Source organism: Aotus nancymaae, unplaced genomic scaffold (assembly GCF_030222135.1).
Source record: "Aotus nancymaae isolate 86718 unplaced genomic scaffold, 86718_ANA_hifiasm-v0.15.2.pri h1tg000040l, whole genome shotgun sequence".
In the NCBI taxonomy this organism is placed as follows: domain Eukaryota; kingdom Metazoa; phylum Chordata; class Mammalia; order Primates; family Aotidae; genus Aotus; species Aotus nancymaae.
The window spans coordinates 92,731,363-92,752,307 of NW_026988454.1; the positions used below are offsets into that span (position 1 = coordinate 92,731,363).

General features: G+C 44.2%; 1 long non-coding RNA gene across 2 annotated transcripts in view; it reads right to left on the reverse strand.

Annotated features, from left to right (window-relative positions):
* Window positions 1-780: 780 nt before the first annotated feature.
* The window catches only part of LOC110568137 (uncharacterized), a 58,581-nt gene continuing 38,416 nt past the window's right edge, over window positions 781-20,945 (reverse strand). For both annotated transcript variants that reach the window (XR_010336703.1, XR_010336702.1), the window contains exons 3-4: window positions 10,144-10,284; window positions 781-961 (exon numbers count right to left, since the gene is read on the reverse strand). This is a non-coding gene — a long non-coding RNA (uncharacterized LOC110568137). The remainder of the gene's footprint in view (window positions 962-10,143; window positions 10,285-20,945) is intronic.

Here is a 20,945-nt window from a genome sequence, read left to right on the forward strand (position 1 = left end):
TGAGACCAGCCTCACCAACACGGTGAAACCCCATCTCTACTGAAAATACAAAAATGAGCTGGGATGTGCCTGTAATCCCAGCTACTTGGGAGGCTGAGGCAGGAGAATCTCTTCAACCTGGGAGATTTAGAGGTTATGGTGAGCTGAGATCTCACCATTGCACTCCAGCCTGGGCAACAAAGCAAGTCTCTGTCTCAAAAAAAAAAAAAAAGATATGACTATTCTGGACATTTCTTATAAAATATGTGATCTGTTGTGAGTGGTTTATTTCTCTTAGCATGTTTTCTAGGTTCATCCTCTTGTAGCATATATCTGTACTTCATTCCTGTTTTATTACCAAATAATATTTCAGTGAATGGATTTTTTTAAAAATTTGTTCATTAGTTGATGTTTCTATTTTTGGCAGTTGTGAATAATGCTGCTAGAACATTCACATACAGTGTTTTGTGTTTTTTTGTTTTTTTTGAGACAGGGTCTCACTCTATTGCCCAGGCTGGAGTACAGTGGTGTGGTCTTGGCTCATTGCAACATCCACCTCCTGGGTTCAAGCAATTCTCATGCCTCAGCCTCCCGAGTAGCTGGGACTGCAAACATGTGCTACCACGCCTGGTTAATATTTGTATTTTTAGTAGAGATGGGGTTTTGCCATGTTAGCCAGGCTAGTCTCAAACTCCTGGGCTCAAGTGATCCATCCGCCTCAGCCTCTCAAAGTGCTGAGATTACAGGCATAAACCACCACACCCAGACTAGTTGATTTTAGTATATGGTAAGAAATAGAGGTCTAGTTGCTTTTCTTTATTTTTCTCTTTCTCTCTGCTCCATGAGGAGCAGGGCTAACTCATAGGCAATGTGTCCAGAGTCAGTGAGGGGGCCGGTTTCATTCTTCTGCATATGAGTATCCAGTTTTCCCAGCATCATCTATTGAAGGAGGTGTCCTTTCCCCGGTGTATGTCCTTGGTGCCTTTATAAAAAAAAATGTTGGCTGTAAATACATGGATTTATTTCTGGGTTCTCTATTCTGTTCCACTGGTCTGTGTCTGTTTTTAATACCAATACCATGCTGTTTCAGTTACTATCATTTTGTAGTATATTTTGAGTCAGTTAGTGTAATACCTCCAGCTTTGTTCATTTTTCTTAGGATAGCTTTGGCTAGTTAGGGTCTTTATGGTTCCACATTAATTTTAGGATTTTTTTTTTTTCTATTTCTGTGAAGACTGTCATTGGTATTTTGATAGCAATTGCATTGACTCTGTAGATTGCTTTGGGTAGTTAAAAATAATAGTAACAATCAGAAAAAGAACACATTGTAAAAAACAAATACAAAAACTCAAGGTCAGCCCCAGAAGCATTCCCCCGACTTTGGAACCCCAAATGCAGGGTCTCTGGCCCTTGGGCTTCAGGCTGGAGTGCTCCTCCCCACAACACCCTCAAACTTTACTCCTCAGACTGGATAGTAAGGTGGCTTCTGCAGCCTACAAAGTGGCCCTTGTTGATATTCATGTCAGCCTACTGGCCATGCCAAATGACCCATATTTTCTTGCCAAAAAAACACCAGAAAACAAAACACTGACACTCCTGGAGGATGCTATTCAGTTCACTACTTTCTCCACTCTCTTATCCCAGTGTCAACGTCCACAGCTTTCACTATTAGGACTTGTATTTTAAAAAATATGTTTTAAAGAACCGTTTGTTAAAGTGTGTGTGCGCGCGCACACACACACACACACACACACACACACACACCCTCTGTCTTCAGAAGCTTGGAATATATTACAGTTTCACTGTCCTAAAAACCATTCACAGCAGGGATTGTTTTACCCCGGACACTAAAGAAATCCTCCAGATTTGAGCCACTCAGTGGCGAAACATGGACTGTGGGTATTTCCCAGTAGGGTGGGGTACAGTAAATATTTATAGCTCTCAGGAAACTGAGTTTGACTCATATTTTAGCTGATTCGTGAATAAGAACTATCAAAGGCCAGATTTTTTTTCCTTTTTGGTTTAACGAAAGATGACTAGTAGAGCAACCATTTCTGCGAGATTCGCAGAGAGAAAACACAAAGAAAGGAATTTAGAATGACTCAGCCCAGGCGGCGCAGCGGGTGAGGGCCTCGCGAACAATGGAAAGTCACAGTGGGGCCTCAGAACCCGAGTCTACACCCACAGCACCAGAGGCTGCTGGTTGCTGGGGGCAGCAGGGACACTAGGCAAAAAGTGACTCTCCTGTCCCTCATTTCTTGCTTTCTAGCCTAAAATGCAGAACTAGCTCTTAAGATTGAAATATAATCATGATAATTTTGTAAACCCCACAGGAGCTCTGGGACCTAAAAGCAAAGGTCCAGGGCCTCATTCCCAGAGGCCAGGGTCACTTGGGCAGCAAATAACAAATGCCAGGAGACCACAGATCACCACGCCTGGGGTGGAGATGGGGGTGGGGTTGGATAGGACCCTGCACACATTTTTTTTAACTCACCAGAAAACTATGGGGGGGAAAAAATAGCTCAAGGGCCCCACATCTCAAGCCTCCACTTCCAGGTCAAGGGTGAAAGGCTTTGCTGTACTTGCGAGAGGCAAGTTTGGACCTCACGGGATATGAATTTGCCCTTTCTGGCAGGAACAGGAACTCGGAAAAGAAATTGGCCAGAGGCCTGGTGGTTAGGAGAGTATTTCAGAAAAAATGCAATCATCCAATACAGAATCTGTTGAGCCTAAGGTTTTTTGTGTGGGACTCAGTTACTCTCGAGGAATGTAGCAGCTGCAGCCAACATTTAAAAATCAATAGAACATATTGACTACCCTGGTTTTTTGTTGTTTGTGTGTTTGCCAGCGCATTGAATAGAAGAGGTCCAGGGTGCAGCCCTAAATATCTCCCAGAGGCCCCACCAGTGTCCCCAGGGAGACCAGGTCCACACCCACCCCCAGGTTGGGGCACAGCCCACCAAGTTTCTGCAGGTTGCACCCAGGCTCTGCATGCCAAGTGGCACGAGATCTGGAGCACATGCCCTGCTAGGGAAGGAAGGCATCACTTCTGACAAATCCCCTCTGGCCAGTGCCTCTCCTCCCTGTTGTCCTGGCCACATTGTGCCCTGTCCAGGACAGCTTCCTGCCAGCCCCACAGCCCAGGATGTCATCCAGATTTACAAGTTGCCCTCTAAATCTTCCTTCTATTCCCTGGGGATACACAAATACGCTAATACACACCCCCGATTCATGAATACACACAAGTGCATTTTTGCCCCCTCCTTTTCCCGTAGATGATGTGACCATGCTAATAATTACACCCAGGCGACAACGGAAAACCTGTCCCTATAGGATATTAGTATATACAGTCACCTTAAGAGACTTAAGCAATTTATCTACATTCAGAAAACATTCTTTTTTTTTTTTTTTTTTTTGAGACAGAGTTTTACTCTTGTTGCCCAGGCTGGAGTGCAACAGCGGAGCCTCGGCTCACTGCAACCTCCGCCTCCTAGGTTCAAGCAATTCTCCTGCCCTAGCCTCCCAAGTAGCTGGGATTACAGGCATGCACCACCAAGCCCAGCTAATTTTTTGTATTTTTAGTAGAAACGGGGTTTCTCCATGTTGGTCAGGCTGGTCTTGAACTCCTGACCTCAGGTGATCTGCTCCTCTTGGCCTCCCAAAGTGCTGGGATTACAGGCATGAGCCACCACACCCAGCCAGAAAACATTATTTACTTCTCACAATCTCCTAGTGAAAGGAAAGGAGAGACGAAGACAGGCAGAGGGGCAATTTAAAAAGGAAAAAAAAAAAAGCCGGCGCGATGGCTCATGCCTGTAATCCCAGCACTTTGGGAGTCGAAGGCAGGCGGATCGCAAGGTTAGGAGTTTGAGACCAGCCTGGCCAACATGGCAAAACCCCATGTCTACCAAAAATACAAAAATTAGCTGAGTATGGTGGCAGCACCTGTAATCCCAGCTAGTTAGGAGCCTGAGGCAGGAAAATTGCTTGAACCCGGGAGGCGGAGATTTCAGTGAGCCAAGATTGCACACCATTCCAGCCTGGGTGACAGAGCAAGACTCGGTCTCAGAAAAAAAAAAAAAAAGCCCAATTCAGCACTGAATTTTGAAAAATATCCTGTTTTGCTAAAAATGTTTAGACCTAATTAGTGCATTTTGCTCCTCCGCTTTTGTTAAATACTTGGAGATTTATTTGTAAACGCATGCAACAATTTCAGTTGAGATCAGCAAAGCAGGGTTAGCAAGTGCTGCAGCGGATGTAGAACTAGCCAGACTGACCTATCAGTGGCATTTCTTCCCACAGGATTCTCTCTGTGCGTTATCTTTATACACATAGAGTTATTACTTACATAGATACAGATTTGGGGAAAAAAATATATTTTTTTCCTGACTGTGGCTTCCTAGTTGCTTATGTGTAGTTAGCAAAAGCAAACCAAATTTTTTTAAACAAACCCTTATATAGTACGTACTATATGTGCAGACATTGTGTATTCTTAGCCTTACATATATTAACTCAGTTAATTCTCAATTCTATGAAGTAAGTACTACTATTATTATTCCCTTTTTTGGTTTGTTTGTTTTTTTTTTTTTGAGATGGAGTCTCGCTCTGTCACCTAGACTGGAGTGCAGTGGCACAATCTTGGCCTACTGCAAACTCCGCCTCCCAGGTTCAAGCAATCACTTGCCTCAGCCTCCTGAGTAGCTGGGATTGCAGGCACTCACCAGCACGCTTGACTAATTTTTGTATTTTTAGTAGAGACAGGGTTTCACTCTGTTGGCCAGGCTGGTCTTGAACTCCTGACCTCAAGTGATTCACCCACCCCAGCCTCCCAAAGTGCTGGGATTACAGGTGTAAGCACCTTGCCCAGCCATCATTCCCATTTTTACAGATAGGGAAACTGAGGCAAAGAGCAGTTAATCACCCAAAATCTCAAAACTAATAAAATTGCACAGGTGGGATTAGAACCATGCTCCCAAGCATTAACGTATGCTGATGTGACCTGTAGATGTTTCCTAAGAGCAATAGGAGAGGTGCAACCTGGCTTAATTAAGCTCCTTTGCTAAAGTACCTAAAGATGTGTTTTACTGCTGCCTATGCCTCTAATAAATGTTCCCTTCAGGCATCCCATAATAAAGCTGCTACTAAGATTCACCTTGGTTCTGTTAAGGCCTTTAGCAATGTGACCCAGTCTTCTCTCTCTTTAGTACTCAGCTGCCTCAGCATTTTCTCTGTGCTTTTCTCTCCACCTAGAATGCCTCCCAAGCCATCTCTCTCCACCTGACTTCTTTTATTTAAACCCCACCTACCTTCAAGGCCCAGATCAAGCTAGCATTCCATTGTCACACAAGACAGAATATCTCTGAAGTCTGAAATTCTACAGCCTTTATCTTCACCACTCACAAGCCTGCATATCTTATCTCCCCTACATGGTCAGCAATTTCTTTTCCCCACAACACTGAGCACAGCACTTTTGCACATAAATAGTTCTCAGTGAATGTATAGCCTCTCATTGTTTGCCCTTCATCCATCCTCTCTGTTAAATATCTGTAAAGAAATATAATGCATGGATTATTTCAAAAAGAAAATACTTCCTCCTCCTTAAAAAAAAAAAAAAAAAAAACATCATTTTGGTCAGGAATCTGTCCCTCTCAATTTCTGGAAATAGATCATGATTTGTCTGAGCCAGTGCTATCAAACAGAAACAGCAATCAACTTACATATGTTATTTTATTTTATTTTATTTTATTATTTTTTGAGACAGTCTTGCTCTGTCACCCAGGCTGGAGTGCAGTGGTGCAGTCTCGGCTCACTGCAACCTCCACCTCCCAGGTTCAAGCAATTCTCCTGCCTCAGCTTCCCAAATAGCTGGGACTACAGGCATATGCCACCAAGCCCGGTTAATTTTTGTATTTTTTGTAGAGATGGGGCTTCACCATGTTAGCCAGATTGGTCTCAAACTCCTGATCTGCCTACCTCGGCCTCCCAAAGTGCTGGGATTACAGGCACGAGCCACCATGCCCAGCCTTTAATTTTAAATTTTCTAGTAGCCACATTAAAAATTAAAAATAGGCGGGACACAGTGGCTCACACCTGTAATCCCAGATACTCAGGAGGCTGAGGGAGGAGAATTGCTTGAACCTGGGAGGTGGAGGCTGCAGTGAGCCAAGATCACACCACTGCACTCCAGCCTGAGCGACAGCAAGACTGTCAAAAAAATAAAAAATAGGCCAGGCAAGATGGCTCATGCCTATAATCCCAGCACTTTGGGAAGGTGAGGTGGACAAATTACCTGAGGTCAGAAGTTCAAGACCAGCCTGACCAACATGGTGAAACTCCATCTCTACTAAAAACATAAAATCTAGCCAGGCATGGTGATGCACACCTGTAATCCTAGCTACTGGGGAGGCTGAGGCAGGAGAACCACTTGAACCCGGGAGGCTGAGGTTGCAGTGAGCCAAGATCATGCCACTGCACTCCAGCCTAGGCAACAGAATGAGACTCCATCTCAAAAAAAATGAAATACGGCCGGGCGCGGTGGCTCACGCCTGTAATCCCAGCACTTTGGGAGGCCGAGGCGGGTGGATCACGCGGTCAAGAGATCAAGACCATCCTAGTCAACATGGTGAAACCCCGTCTCTACTAAAAATACAAAAAATTAGCTGGGCATGGTGGCCCGTGCCTGTAATCCCAGCTACTCAGGAGGCTGAGGCAGGAGAATTGCCTGAACCCAGGAGGCGGAGGTTGCGGTGAGCCGAGATCACGCCATTGCACTCCAGCCTGGGTAACGAGCGAAACTCCGTCTCAAAAAAAAAAAAAAAAAAAAAAAAAAAAAGAAATAAAATAAAAAATTTAAAATAGCCAAGCACAATGGCTCACACCTGTAATTCCAACACTTAAGGAGGCAGAGGTGGGAGGATAGCTTGAGGTCAAGGATCTGAGACCTGCCTGGGGAATATAGCAAGACCCCGTTTTCCAAAAAAGGAAAAAAAAGAGACCCAAAAAAAATTACAAATAATCAGGTGAAATTCATAAATTTTACTTAATCCAATATATCAAAAATATTACTTCAACTAAGGTTTCTAGGGTGGTTTGTTTTTTCGTTTGAGATGGTCTTTTTCTCTTGCCCAGGCTGGAGTGCAGTGGCAGGATCTCAGCTCACTGCAACCTCCACCTCTGGGTTCAAGCAATTCTCCTGCCTCCTGAATAGCTGTGATTACAGACATGAATCACCACGCCCAGGTAATTTTTGTATTTTTAGTAGAGACAGGGTTTCACCATGTTGGCCAGGCTGGTCTCGAATTCCTGTCCTCAAGCGATCTACCCATCTCAGCCTCCCATAGTGCTGTGATTAAGGCATGAGCCAGCATACCCAGCCTTCAACATGTAATCAATATAAAAAACAATAAATAAGCTGGGTACAGTGATTCATTTCTATAATCCCAGCACTTTTGAGGCTGAGGCAGGAGGATCATTTGAAATTCAGTAGTTGGAGACCAGTCTGACCAATGTAGCAAGACTTTGTTTCTAAGTCAAAAAAAAAAAAAACAACTAATTTTTAAAAGGAAAAAAATGAAATATATGTTTTACGTGTGTGTATATTATGAAATTTTTGGAATTTTTTTTTAATTTGAGTCCAAGTCTTTCTCTGTCACCCAGACTGGAGTGCAGTGGCATGATCTCCACTGGCTCACTGCAATCTCCGCCTCCCGGGTTCAAGTGATTCTCCTGCCTCAGCCTCCAAGTAGCTGTGACTACAGACACGCACTACCACACCCAACTAATTTTTATATTGTTAGTAGAGACAAGATTTTACCATGTTGGCCAGGCTGGCCTAAAACTCCTGGGCTCAAGCCCCCCTCAGCCTCCCAAAGTGCTGGGATTACAGGCATGAGCCACTGTACCCAGCTGAAGTTTTTGGAATCTGATGAGTATTTTACATGTACAACATATCTTAATTCACACTACATTTCAAATGCTCGGTAGCCACATATGGCTAGTAGCTTCCATATTGGACAGGGCAATTCTGAGCCCATTAGCACAGCATTCCCATGGTGACAGTTATTGATCCAGGAGTGAAGGCTGGAGGCCTAAATTAGGCTGACCAGACTGAAACGAAGGATTTATGGTCCATAATGGGAGACATTTCTGCCTGCTGTAGTCATGAGTGAAGTCTATAGCTCTGATTGCCACTGGCAGCCTTAGTAGGAATCATCTCAGGACCGTAAGGAAAAATCAGCAGCACTGGTGTTAGCATGGCACCAACATTGAGGAGTAGGAGTAGGAAGACAGAAAGTGCCCTGGGTCCTTAATGACATCGCTGACCCACTGATCAGACCCTGCCTAAAGCTCACCCTACTTCTAGTTATGAAAAATAATAAATTTCCCTTTTGTTTAAGCCAGACTGAATCAGTTTTCTGTAGCATCCAACGATATCCCAACATCAGAGCTAACCCTGGAATCTAAGTCTACAGCCTCCTACACCCAGGTTTCTTGATAAGGATGCCTTTCAAGAAAGAATTTTGGGTTTTGGGCTAATTCTTCTTCTTTTTTTTTTGGAGATGGAGTCTCGCCCTGTCACCCAGGCTGGAGAGCAGTGTCACAATCTCGGTTCACTGCAACCTCCGCCTCCTGGGTTCAAGTGATTCTCCTGCCTCAGCCTCCCGAGTAGCTGGGATTACAGATGCACACCAATACACAGCTAATTTTTGTATCTTTAGTAGATATGGGGTTTCACCATGTTGTCCAGGCGGATATCAAACTATTGATTTCAGGGGATCCACCAGCCTCAGCTTCCCAAAGAAGTGCTGGGATTATAGGCATAAGCCACCATGGCCAGCAGAATTTTGGCTAATTCTTTTGGATCCCTCTTTGATTCTTTCTGTGGCACAGTAGTGGTAACCGCCAATGAACTGGAAGTAAAGATCTGTGAAGATGCTGGTACTTGTGAAGGCCTCACCTAAGAGGTGGGTCAGCATAGCTGCAGATACCATCTCAGAGCACAAGAATGGCTGGAAATCTCTTCTCAGGGCAGCTGTTATTACACTGCACTCTCAAGTTAGCCAAAGCTTCCTCCATCTGCCAGGGCAGGCATTTGTCACAGCCCTTCAACACCTCTCCTGGAGCCGATAGATCCTGGGGCAGATCCATATCTGGACAAGCTAGAGTCCTTTGCCAGGAGGCAGCCCAGGAAGCCACACTTCCCACTGTGACAGCAGCCGTTTCTGTCAGGGTGCTGAAGATCAGTGTGTTCTAGGCCACCGCTGCTACCAGGAAATTTAGAGGGAAGATTGGAAAGACTGACAACGAGCACTGACAACTGCACGGCCATAAACTGAAGAGGAGCAGCACAAAGAAAGTGAGATGAAAAATATCTTACCAATAAGTGCAGAGTAGTGAAAAAAAAAGAAAAAAGAGAAAGTGAGCTGAAGGGATGCCACCACCAGAGCGAGAGAAAATTGCTCCCAAACTTAGTTCATCGTGGGTTGCTTAGCAGCAGCAGCAGGGTGTGAAGTCACCTGCTCTGAGGCAAACAGACTTCATGGTCCACTTACAACGCACAGGTCTCGCAGCCCCAAAACTAGGAGGAAAGGCTGAGCCATGATTAATCAAGCCTCCTTCCCTTCTGTCTTGGAGAATAGGCACTGTGCACCAGTTGGTGGAAAATGGCAACGTGGTATAGTGAGAAGAATGTGGCTTCCAGGCCAGGGATCTGCCACTCAGCACTGGTGCCATGGTGGACAAGTCACATGGCCTTAGTGAGGCTTACTTTTCTAGTCTCTAAAATGAGCATTATTACAAATCTCACAACTTTTGGAGGTCTAATTTCTAAAATGCATGTGAAACTCTTTATTTTATTATTTTTTAATAGAGACAGGGTCTTGCTATGTTACTCAGGCTGGTCTTGAACTCCTGGCCTTAAGAGGTCCTCCCTTCTCAGCCTGTCAAAATACTGGGATTATAAGATGTGAAACCCTTTATAACCTAAGTGCTATATATGTTCACTGTTATGACTTCTTTTATAAGGAAAAAGAAATGTCTCTGATGATTTTTTAATACCCAGAAACTACTGCCTACTTATTAATGCTTCTTCTGAAAAATAAATGAAAAACATAAATTTTTAAATAAAATTATTTGTTCTTACAGCGTTTATTTCTATCCACTTACTTGTTCTGTGCCTCAGGTTCCTGGTTTACAAAAACAGACCTCAAGTACTCGTCCTGCACAATGCTGAAAACTCAAATGATGGCCAAATGTAGGTACAGAACCAAAAGGTTTACTGAGTTTTAAGGCTTAGATGTCTTCTTCCTGTTCATTTCAAAAAAGAAAGAGAGAAAGAGATAAGGAAGGAAGGAAGGAAGGAAGGAAAGAAGGAAGGAAGGAAAGAGGAAAAGAGAAAAAGAATTTAAAAAATAAGGTTTATACATCAAGGGTGACACTCCAAAACATTTATAGCATCTAATTGCAAAACAGCTTGCCAAGGTGTAGGATCCAGCTCCCTAGGTCCTCTGAAGGGTAATACCACGTCTTGTTTCCTTCTGACCATAATACCCGTGGCTCACTGACACCTGTCCCAGCCAAGGAAACACATACCACATGGAACTAAGGTTCTTGGTCCCCTATGTCTAAAGATGAAGGAGAACATGCTACATCAAACTGGCTCCCAGGATAGTTGGCCCTGGACACTAAACTAGAACACACACACACATACACACACACATGCATGCAGGTGCACACATACACAAGCAAATATGGGTGCAGTAGCTCATGCCTGTAATCCCAGAATTTGGGGAGGCTGAAGCGGGTGGATCACTTGAGGTCAGGAGTTCTAGACCAGCCTGGCTAACATGATGAAACCCCATCTCTACTAAAAAATACAAAAATTAGCCAGGCATGGTGGTGAACGCATATAACCCCAGCTAGTTCGGAGGCTGAGGCATGAGAATCGCTTTGAACCTGGGAGACAAAGGTTATAATGAGCCGAGATCATACCACTGCACTCCAGCCTGGGCAACAGGCAAGTTGGAAGCACTTAACCAAGTATCCATTTAAGTTAAACAGGGAGATGCTGACTGTGTGTACCAAACACAGCTGGGCTTCCACTCAGAAGGGCCAAGGGTTCTTGGCCCTTCTGAGTCCCTGGAGCTATGTGCCTCTGGATTTTGGAGCAAACTCAGTGCAGCAGCAGTAATTTTTACAATGATGAACAACTATCTCAGTTGAAAGCCTGCTTCCTCATCATGCCTTGCCCAAATCCTGCTACTCAGTTCCCAAACTGCTCTGTTCCAACAAGTTTTTCCAGAGAACACTGTAGGCCAATACACATATTGAGGTGAGCTGAGAGGAAAACAGCAACAGCTGGGGAGCCAGAATAAAGGGCAGGTAATATAATAAGGACACACCAGCAAGACTGGTTGCACTTGGTACTCTGCTGGAACCCACAGGATTTGACCACATGCTTTCCAAGGGCAGTCCTACTAAGAGAGTGGACTACTATTCCATTGTATAAGTATAAATTCTTTGAAATTATCCTACAGCCTATCTAGTGGTATTCTTGATTTATACAGACATATCGGCCCAGCACAATGGCTCACACCTGTAATCCCAGCACTTTGAGAGGCTGAGGTGGGTGAATCAGTTGAGGTCATGAGTTCGAGACCAGCCTGGCCAACATGGTGAAATCCTATCTCTACTAAAAACACAAAAATTAGCCAGGCATAGTGGCATACACCTGAAATCCCAGATACTCAGGAGTCTGAGGCAGGAGAATCGCTTGAACCTGGGAGGCTGAGGTTGCATTGAGTCAAGATTGTGCCACTGCACTCGAGCCTGGGCAATAGAGTAAGACTCCATGTCAAAAAAAAAAAAAAGAAAGAAAGACATTATTATATTTAAAAACATACTTGTTCAACTGTTATACTCAACATGCACATAAACCAACTGGGAGATAGGTAACAAGGGCAAAATGACTGGGAAACAACTATTTCTGAATCGATGTTTGCAGGCTGGCAGGGTTTGGGGAAGGAAGAGGCTTGGAAATGTGTAGAACTGGCTCTGGGGCATGCTTCTTGACTACCCAGCAAACCCTTGGTGTGGTGGCACATGCCTGTAATCCCAGCTACTAGGGAGGCTGAGGCAGAAGAATCACTTGAACCCAGGAGGTGGAGTTTGCAGTGAGTGGAGTGCCATTGCACTCCAGCCTGTGCAACAAGAGTGAAACTCAGTGTCGAAAAAAAGAACACATACACTGGCCAACATGATGAAACCATATCACTATTAAAAGTGCAAAATTAGCAGGCATGGTGGTGCACTCCTGTAATCCTAGCTTCTCGGGAGGCTGAGGCAGAGAGTTTGCTAAACCAGTCATCATATTCAAGCAATGGTTCTTAAAGTGTGCCATAAGGACCAGTAGTTTCAAAGAATATGCACTACTTTCAAACTTGTTAAAATGCAAATTATTGCTGGGCATGATGACTCATGCATGTAATCCCAGCACTTTGGGAGGCCTGATCATTTGAGGTCAGGAGTCTGAGAACAGCCTGGCCAACATGGCCAAACCCCATCTCTACTAAAAATTCAAAAATTAGCCAGGCATGGTGGTGGGCACCTGTAATTCCAGTGACTCAGGAGGCTGAGGCAGGAGAATCGTTTGAAGCTGGGGGAGATGGAGGTTGCAGTCCACTGCACTCCAGCCTGGGCAACACAGTGAGACTTCATCTCAAAAAAAAAAAAAAAAAGCCAGGCACAGTGGCTCACACCTGTAATCCCAACACTCTGGGAGCCTCCCAAAGTGCTGAGATTACAGGCGTGAGCCACCACGCCCAGCCAAGAGCTTGTCTCTTAAAAATATATACATATATATATTTATACACACATATATATGTATAATATTTTCAAATAAAAAATATTTGAATACATAGTACATCTATATCTTTACCAGCATTTTTAGTCAGTCACTTGTTTATTTCTCTGTGCTGGCCCAAAATGTTTTGCTATTTACTATCTTATATACCTATCTTCTCTTTAGACTGCCAACTTTCTGGAATTCAGGACTTTTTGTTCTGTCCTGTTTATATGTATATCCCTGGGGCCTAGCATATTTATCTATTAGTTGAGCAAATGCAAATTTATCCTTAAATATATAGTTTGTTAACTTTCTATTGGTAAACTGGAACCACAGTCTCAGAAAATAGAAATATTGTGATGTTTAATGGCATATAACAGGAGGTTATAAATGTAAACTCCAGGGTGGTTTCAAACTGGAGAGCCAGTAAATTCTTCCTTGAGAGCCAGGTGCAGTGGCTCATACCTGTAATCCCAGCACTTTGGGAGGCCGAGGCGGGTGGATCACAAAGTCATGAGATCGAGACCATCCTGGTCAACATGGTGAAACCCCGTCTCTACTAAAAATACAAAAAATTAGCTGGGCGCGGTGGCGCGTGCCTGTAATCCCAGCTACTCAGGAGGCTGAGGCAGGAGAATTGCCTGAACCCAGGAGGCGGAGGTTGCGGTGAGCCGAGATCGCGCCATTGCACTCCAGCCTGGGTAACAAGAGCGAAACTCCGTCTCAAAAAAAAAAAAATTCTTACTTGAATTTGCATAATGATTAAAAAGCAAATGAGAGGCTGGGCACAGTGGTTCATACCTGTAACCCCAGCACTTTGGGAAGCCAAGGTGGGCAGATCCCTTGCGCTCAGGAGTTTAAGACCAGCCTGGGCAACATGGAGAAACCCCATGTCTACAAAAAAAATTAACCAGGCGGGGCCCAGGCATAGTGGCTCACACCTGTAATCTTAGTGCTTTGGGAGGCTGAGGCAGGAGGATCGCTTGAGGTCAAGAGTTCGAGGCCAGCCTGACCAACATGGAGAAACCCTGTTTCTACTAAAAATACAAAATTAGCCAAGTATGGTGGCACATGCCTGTAATCCCAGCTACTAGGGAGGCTGAGGCAGGAGAATCACTTGAACCCAGGAGGTGGAGGTTGCAGTGAGTGGAGATCATGCCATTGCACTCCAGCCTGTGTAACAAGAGTGAAACTCAGTGTCAAAAAAAAGAACACATACACTGGCCAACACGGTGAAACCACATCACTATTAAAAATGCAAAATTAGCTGAGTGTGATGGCACACTCTTGTAATCCTAGCTTCTCAGGAGGATGAGGCAGGAAAATTGCTTGAATCCAGGAGGTGGAGGTTGCAGTGAGCCTAGATCACACCACTGCACTCCAGCCTGGTCTAAAAGAGTGAGACGCTGTCTCAAAAAAAAAAAAAAAAATTAGCCCATCGTGATGGTATGCACCTATGGTCCCAGCTACTTCAGAGGTTGAGGTGAGAGGATCACTTGAGCCAAGTAGGTGGAGGTTGCAGTGAGCTGAGATTGCAGCACTGCACTCCAGCCTGGGCAACAGAGTGAGACTCTGTCTCAAAAAAAAAAAAAAAAAGGAAAAAGAAACAAAATTAGAAAACTACCAAATGGCACTTTTGATGGAAGATGCAGGCTACATCATCTTACATCTATTCTGGCATTTGCAAAACTGCATTAGGAAAATATTTGAGCTACTATCTCTTAAAACTTCCCTCCAAACAGTCCTTCAGGCCAATTTTGGGGAGGTGGGAAGTTGAATATTGGCTCCTTTGATTATCGGTCTGTTGGTTCAAAATGCCATGACAAAACACACTTTAATAATAAGAAATACAGATTTGTATGTTAACTTGCATATGGCTTCCTATTCTCTACACTAAATCTGCAGGAATCCCAGAGGCCTGGGGCAGGAATGTGTAGCTGCCTGTGCACACTCAAATGGCAGACATTCTTTAAATGTCTGTGGACCCTGTCCCTTCCACCTCCGTCTCCTAGTCTTAAGCAACCCAATGTCCCATTGCTAGGCTCGTCCTTCTCCAACCCGTCAGCCAAAATAGCACAGTATCTTAACAATGCTTCTTTTTTTTTTTTTGAGATGGAATCTCTCTCTGTCACCTAGGCTGGAGTGCAGTGGTGCAATTTCAGCTCACTGCATCCTCTGCTTCCTGGGTTCAAGCGATTCTCCTGCCTCAGCCTCCCTAGTAGCTGGGATTACAGGTGTGCACCACTGCACTGGCTAATTTTTGTATTTTTAGTAGAGATGGGGATTTCACCACATTGGCTAGGCTGGTCTTGAACTCCTGACCTAAGGTGATCTGTCTGCCTCAGCCTCCCAACATGCTGGGATTACAGGCATAAGCCACCACAACTGGCCCATTTTTATGGTTATTTCTTGATTATATGCTAAACAGTTTTCCAGGAAAGGGGTGGGCAATTTCCAGAACTGAGGGTTCCTCCCCTTTTCAGACAATATAGGGTAACTTCCTGACGTTGCCATGGCATTAGTAAACTGTCATGGTGATGGTGGGAGTATAGCAGTGAGAATGACCAGAGGTCACTCTTGTCGCCATCTTGGTTTTGATGAGTTTTGTCCAGCTTCTTTAGTGCAACCTGTTTCATCAGCAAAGTCTTTATAACCTGCATCTTGTACTGATCCCATATCTCATCCTGTGGCTTAGAATGGCTTAACCGTCTGGGAATGCAGCCCAGTAGGATTCAGTCTTATTTTACCTAGCCCCTATTTAAGATGGAGTTGATCTGGTTCACATTCCTCTGACATAGGACCCCAAGCATGGGTCTTAGCCATTTACTAACTCTATGGCTCAAGTAAGTTACTTGGCCTGTTGGATTCTCATTTAACCCATGGGAGCAAAATTCTCGTCTTAAGGCTGTTGGTCTAGTGCCTGGTACACATTAGGTCTTCCATAGAAGGAAATTAATATTATTGGCATTTCCAGCTAACTTCCTTACACATTATTTTCCTTAATTTAGTAGCCCCATTAGAACCCCATGTGGCTTCCTGTTTCCAGAAGCTGAAGGACCTGACTGACCCGTCTTTTGTGTTTCTAGATCATTAAGGCTGCAGCTACTCCTTGGGGCATATTAGGTGAATTAATGTGGTTGAATGACTTCAATAGTCATTCATCACAACTCACCCACTGAAGTGTTTAAGTTATTTCAGTTGGAAAAAGCATATAGATTACTGTTGATTAGAGAATCAGATGTTTCTTATCCATAAATGTAACAAATAGAGAGGTTTCAAATCTTTTTGCTTTTGGTTTATCTATGTTTGTTTATTTATTTATTTATTTAGATGGAGTCTCGCTCTGTTGCCAGGCTGGAGTGCAGTGGCATGATCTAGGCTTACTGCAATCTCCGACTCCATGGTTCAAGCGATTCTCCTGCCTCAGCCTCCCTAGTAGCTGGGATTACAGGGACATGCCACCATGCCCAGCTAATTTTTGTATTCTTAGTAGAGACAGGGTTTCACCATGTTGGCCAGGATGGTCTCAATCTCCTGACCTTGTGATCCACCCACCTCAACCTCCCAAAGTGCTGGGATTACAGGCGTGAGCTACCATGCCCAGCCTATCTATGTATATTTATACTGGGCAATTCAAGTTAAAATACTCCTTTCAGTTTACAACCCTGATTAAAATTTCCCATTTTCTATTTCTCCCTGAAGTCTCACCCATTAGCCTACATTTTGTCTCTAATGTAAAAGAGTAACCCCAAATCCAAAGAAAGATGAGGGCGAGATTGTTGAAACAGCTTTATAAAGGATGAGCCCCTAACCAATTATAAATGCCCTGATGACTATAAACGTGAATATACTGCCACAGCCACTTGTGGTGGTAAGAATGCCTTAAACTATTTTCCCATTTCTCCGAAGAGTCAAGGGACTTCTGCCTTTAGGACTATTTAAAATATTTAAGCCGGGCACAGTGGCTCACACCTGTAATCCCAACACCTTGGGAAGCTGAGGGGGAGGATCATTTGAGCCCAGGAGCTTCAGACCAGCCTGGGCAACATAGTGACATTCCCATTTTTACACACACACAGTACACACAGCCAGGCAAGGTACACACACAGCCAGGCAAGGTACACACACAGATCCAGCCAGGTGTGGTGGCACATGCCTGTGATCCCTTCTACTTCAAGAGTTTGAGCTGGGAGGACAGCTTGAACCTGGGAGGTTCAGGCTGCAGTGAACCATGATTGTCCCCACTGCACTCCAGCCTGGGTGACAGAGCAAGACCCTGTCTCAAAGAAAAAAAAAAGAGGGAGGGTGGGAAGGATGGTTGATGTCTTCACACTTTGAACACAAACCCAGACTGGAGAACTGGAGATAGCTAAAATAATCCCCATAGCTAAAAGTGAGTGCTGCGTCTGGAGTTAAAACTCACTTACTTCTTCATGAGAGAGCATAGGCAAGGCTTGCCTTGGAATTGAGTGTAATTCTCTGCCTGCAAGCCCAGCGCCCTGGGCAGAGCCATGGAAACAGGGCAGTGGTCAGGGTGCCTTCTACCAGGGCTGACTTACCTTCTTCCCTTGCACTCACTGGGCAATTATAGCTCTGTTTCAAGTACAGACTGAAAAAATAAGTTTCCAGAGTAATCGGGGAAGTTATCAAGGCCATATAGCCGGGGGACTGAGAGCCTGGAGTGCCTGCTGGAATATCTTTTGCCTTTGCAGGATGTACTGAGCTATTCATTGTCTGGGGCATTATTCACTCAGGATTACAGGACAAAGCTGTGTGATGCTGCTGAGGTTTTAAATGATTATAAGATCCTTCCCCAAATCTAAAACACTATACATGTGTTTTCCTGATTTCCCTATGGCCTATTAATAACTAAGAGGTCTGGATTCTTTAGTAATATGGAAAGAGGTTATTATCCAAGACTACGTTCTAACTGTGATGATCTCTCCTGCTTTGTATTATCTGCCCTGGGAAAATGGAAATTCAGAAAACAAGTGACCAGCTCAAAGATGAAGGGACTAGCTTTCTCTTTGCCCTGTGGGGATGTTAAAAATAGCAGTGGAATTATAAAGAGGTATCTCAATCCTCCAGGAGAAAGAAGCTATACATAAATGCAGTGTGGCTTAAACTTAAATAGCAAGACTGGACAGTGGCTCTTTCATTCCAGCAAGTGTCAGCCAGCTGCTTTGCTAATAAAGAATTCTCAGTTGGGGAGGGTGAGAAGATAGGATCAGCAAGAAAGGGAGGAACATGGAGCAGAAGGAAAAAAAACTACAGAAAGTTTTAATCTTTCCTATTTTCTTTTTTTCTTTTTCTTTTTTTTTTATCTTTAAGAACTCAAATTGGCTGGGCGTGGTGACTCACGCCTGTAATCCAAGCACTTTGGAGGTCAAGGTGGGCAGATCACCTGAGATAGGGAGTTCAAGACCAGCCTGACCAACATGGTGAAACCCCGTCTTTAAAAAAATAAAATAAAATAAAAAAAGAACTCAAATTATACCACCAAGATCCTTACTATTTTTAAAAACTACACGTAAGTAGTAAAGAAACACAAATATATAATTAGTCTCCCTACTTTCCCTCTTTTTAAGGTAGCCAGTGATTCCTTCCACAGGACTCTCTCTTCTCATACATATGTGGTTTTCGTTTTGGTTTTGGTATCTGTTTTTGAGATGGAGTCTCACCCTGTTGCCCAAGCTGGAGTACAGTGGCAGGATCTCAGCTCACTGCAACCTCTGCCTCCTGGGTTCAAGCAATTCTCCCATTGCAGCCTCCTGAGTAGCTGGGATTACAGGCGCCCACCACCACAGCTGGCTAATTTTTGTATTTTTAGTAGAGATGGGGTTTCACCATGTTGACCATGATGGTCTTGAACTCCTGACCTCGGGTGATCCACCCTCCTTGGCCTCAAAAAGTGCTGGGATTATAGGCATGAGACACCGTGCCCGGCCTCACATGTCTTTTATTTATTCATTTATTTATTTGAAACAGAATTTCACTCTTGTCACCCAGGCTAGAGTGCAATGGCATGATCTCGGCTCACTGCAACCTCTGCCTCCCAGGTTCAAGTGCTTCTCCTGCCTCAGCCTCCCAAGCAGCTGGGATTACAGGAGCCTGCCACCATGCCCAGCTAATTTTTTTGTATCTTTAGTAGAGACAGGGTTTCACCATGTTGGCCAGGCTCATCTTGAACTCCTGACCTCAAGTGATTTCACCTGCCTCAGACTCCCAAAGTGCTAGGATTACAGGCGTGAGCCACCACGTCTGGCCACATGTATTTTTTTTTAAGTTTGCTGACTGACTTAACATTAGCAATGGTGAAAGTAGAAAGTGGGGAAGGTAAAGAAAATTACCTATCTATAGTCCCACTCACTAGAGACAACCACTGTTAACATTTTAGTGTATCACTTCCCAGCATGTTTATACTAGAGAGAAAAAAGAGAAACCAAAGGGGAAGAAATAGGAAGGACAATGAAAGGGGAGAGAAAAGATGGAAAACATTTACATCTTCAATAGCAGCAAGCGTTGAAAGCATCATGCTACATAGGAAGGTCAAGTACATTCATCTCTCAGAGGAGCCATCTGTAACAATGGAAGGCAACAACTAAGGAATTGTAACTACTGCCTTTTTTTTTAATGGAGTTTTGTCCTCGGTTCACTGCAAACTATGCCTCCCGAGTTCAAGCAATTCTCCTGCCCCAGCCTCCAGAGTAGCTGGGATTACAGGGGCACACCATGTCCAGCTAATTTTTTGTATCTTTAGTAGAGACGGGGTTTCACCATGTTGGCCAGGCTGGTCTCAAACTCCTGACCTCATGATCTTCCCGCCTTAGCCTCCCAAAGTGCTGAGATTACAGGCTTGAGCCACTGTGCCCAGCCATATCTACTTGCTTTTCAAATGTGATCTGCGCCTGAGTTCTGGAGGCAGGGGTTGCAGTTAGCCGAAATCATACCACTGCACTCCAGCCTGAATGACAGAATGAGACTCTGTCTCAAAATAAAAAATAAAATAAAATGTGAACTGCAATTTCTAACTCTTGTTACTGTTATTATTTACATTTCTACCTGGAAACTCTTGCTTCCCCCTAACAACCTCATTTCAAGGCTACCAACAAAGATTCATCAAAGTGAAGTCATTGATTTTGAGAGTTCTTGGCAGCAGCTGTGAGAAGACATGAGTTCAAGAAGTGTAGATCGCCAGGCACAGTGGCTCATGCCTGTAGTCCCAGCAATTTGGGAGGCCAAGGCAAATGGATCACTTGAGTCTAGGAGTTCAAGACCAGCCTGGAGAGCATGGCAAAACTCATCTCTACAAAAATTAAAGAAATTAGCCAGGCATGGTGGCACATGACAGTGGTCCCAGCTACTTGGGAGGCTGAGGTAGGAGGATCACTTGAGCCCCAGAGGCGGAGGTTGCAGTGAGCTAAGAGTGCACTGCACTCCAGCCTGGGTGAAACAGCCAGACCCTGTTTCAAAACAAACAACAACAACAAAAAAAAAAAACAAAAAAACACCATAGGTTAACTTGAAATAATGTAGAAAAAAAAATTTTTTTTGAGACAGAGTTTTGCTCTTTTTGCCCAGGCTAGAGTGCAATGGTGCTATCTCAGCTCACTGTAACCTCCACCTCCGATTTCAAGTGATTCTCCTGCCTCAGCCTCCCAAGTAGCTGGAATTACAGGCACCCACCACCACGTCCAGCTAATTTTGTATTTCTTTTTCAGTAAAGACAGGGTTTCACCATCTTGGCCAGGCTAGTCTCAAACTGCTGAACTCAGGTGATCTGCCTGTCTTGGCCTCCTAAAGTGCTGGGATTACAGGCATCAGCCACTGCACCTGGCTGAAAAAATTTATTATAAAACATAAGTTATGTCTGGGCATGGTGACCCATGCCTGTAATCCTAGCACTTTGAGAGGCCAAGGCAGGAGGATCACTTGAGCTCAAAAGTTCAAAACCAGCCTGGGCAATACAGTGAGACCTCGTCTCTATTCTGGGAAACTTGAAAAAAGAGAAAGACATAATCTTTTTTTTCTTTTTTGAGATGGAGTCTCACTCTCTCACCAGGCTGGAGTGCAGTGGAGCAATCTTGGCTTGCTGCGACCTCTACCTCCCGAATTCAAGCGATTT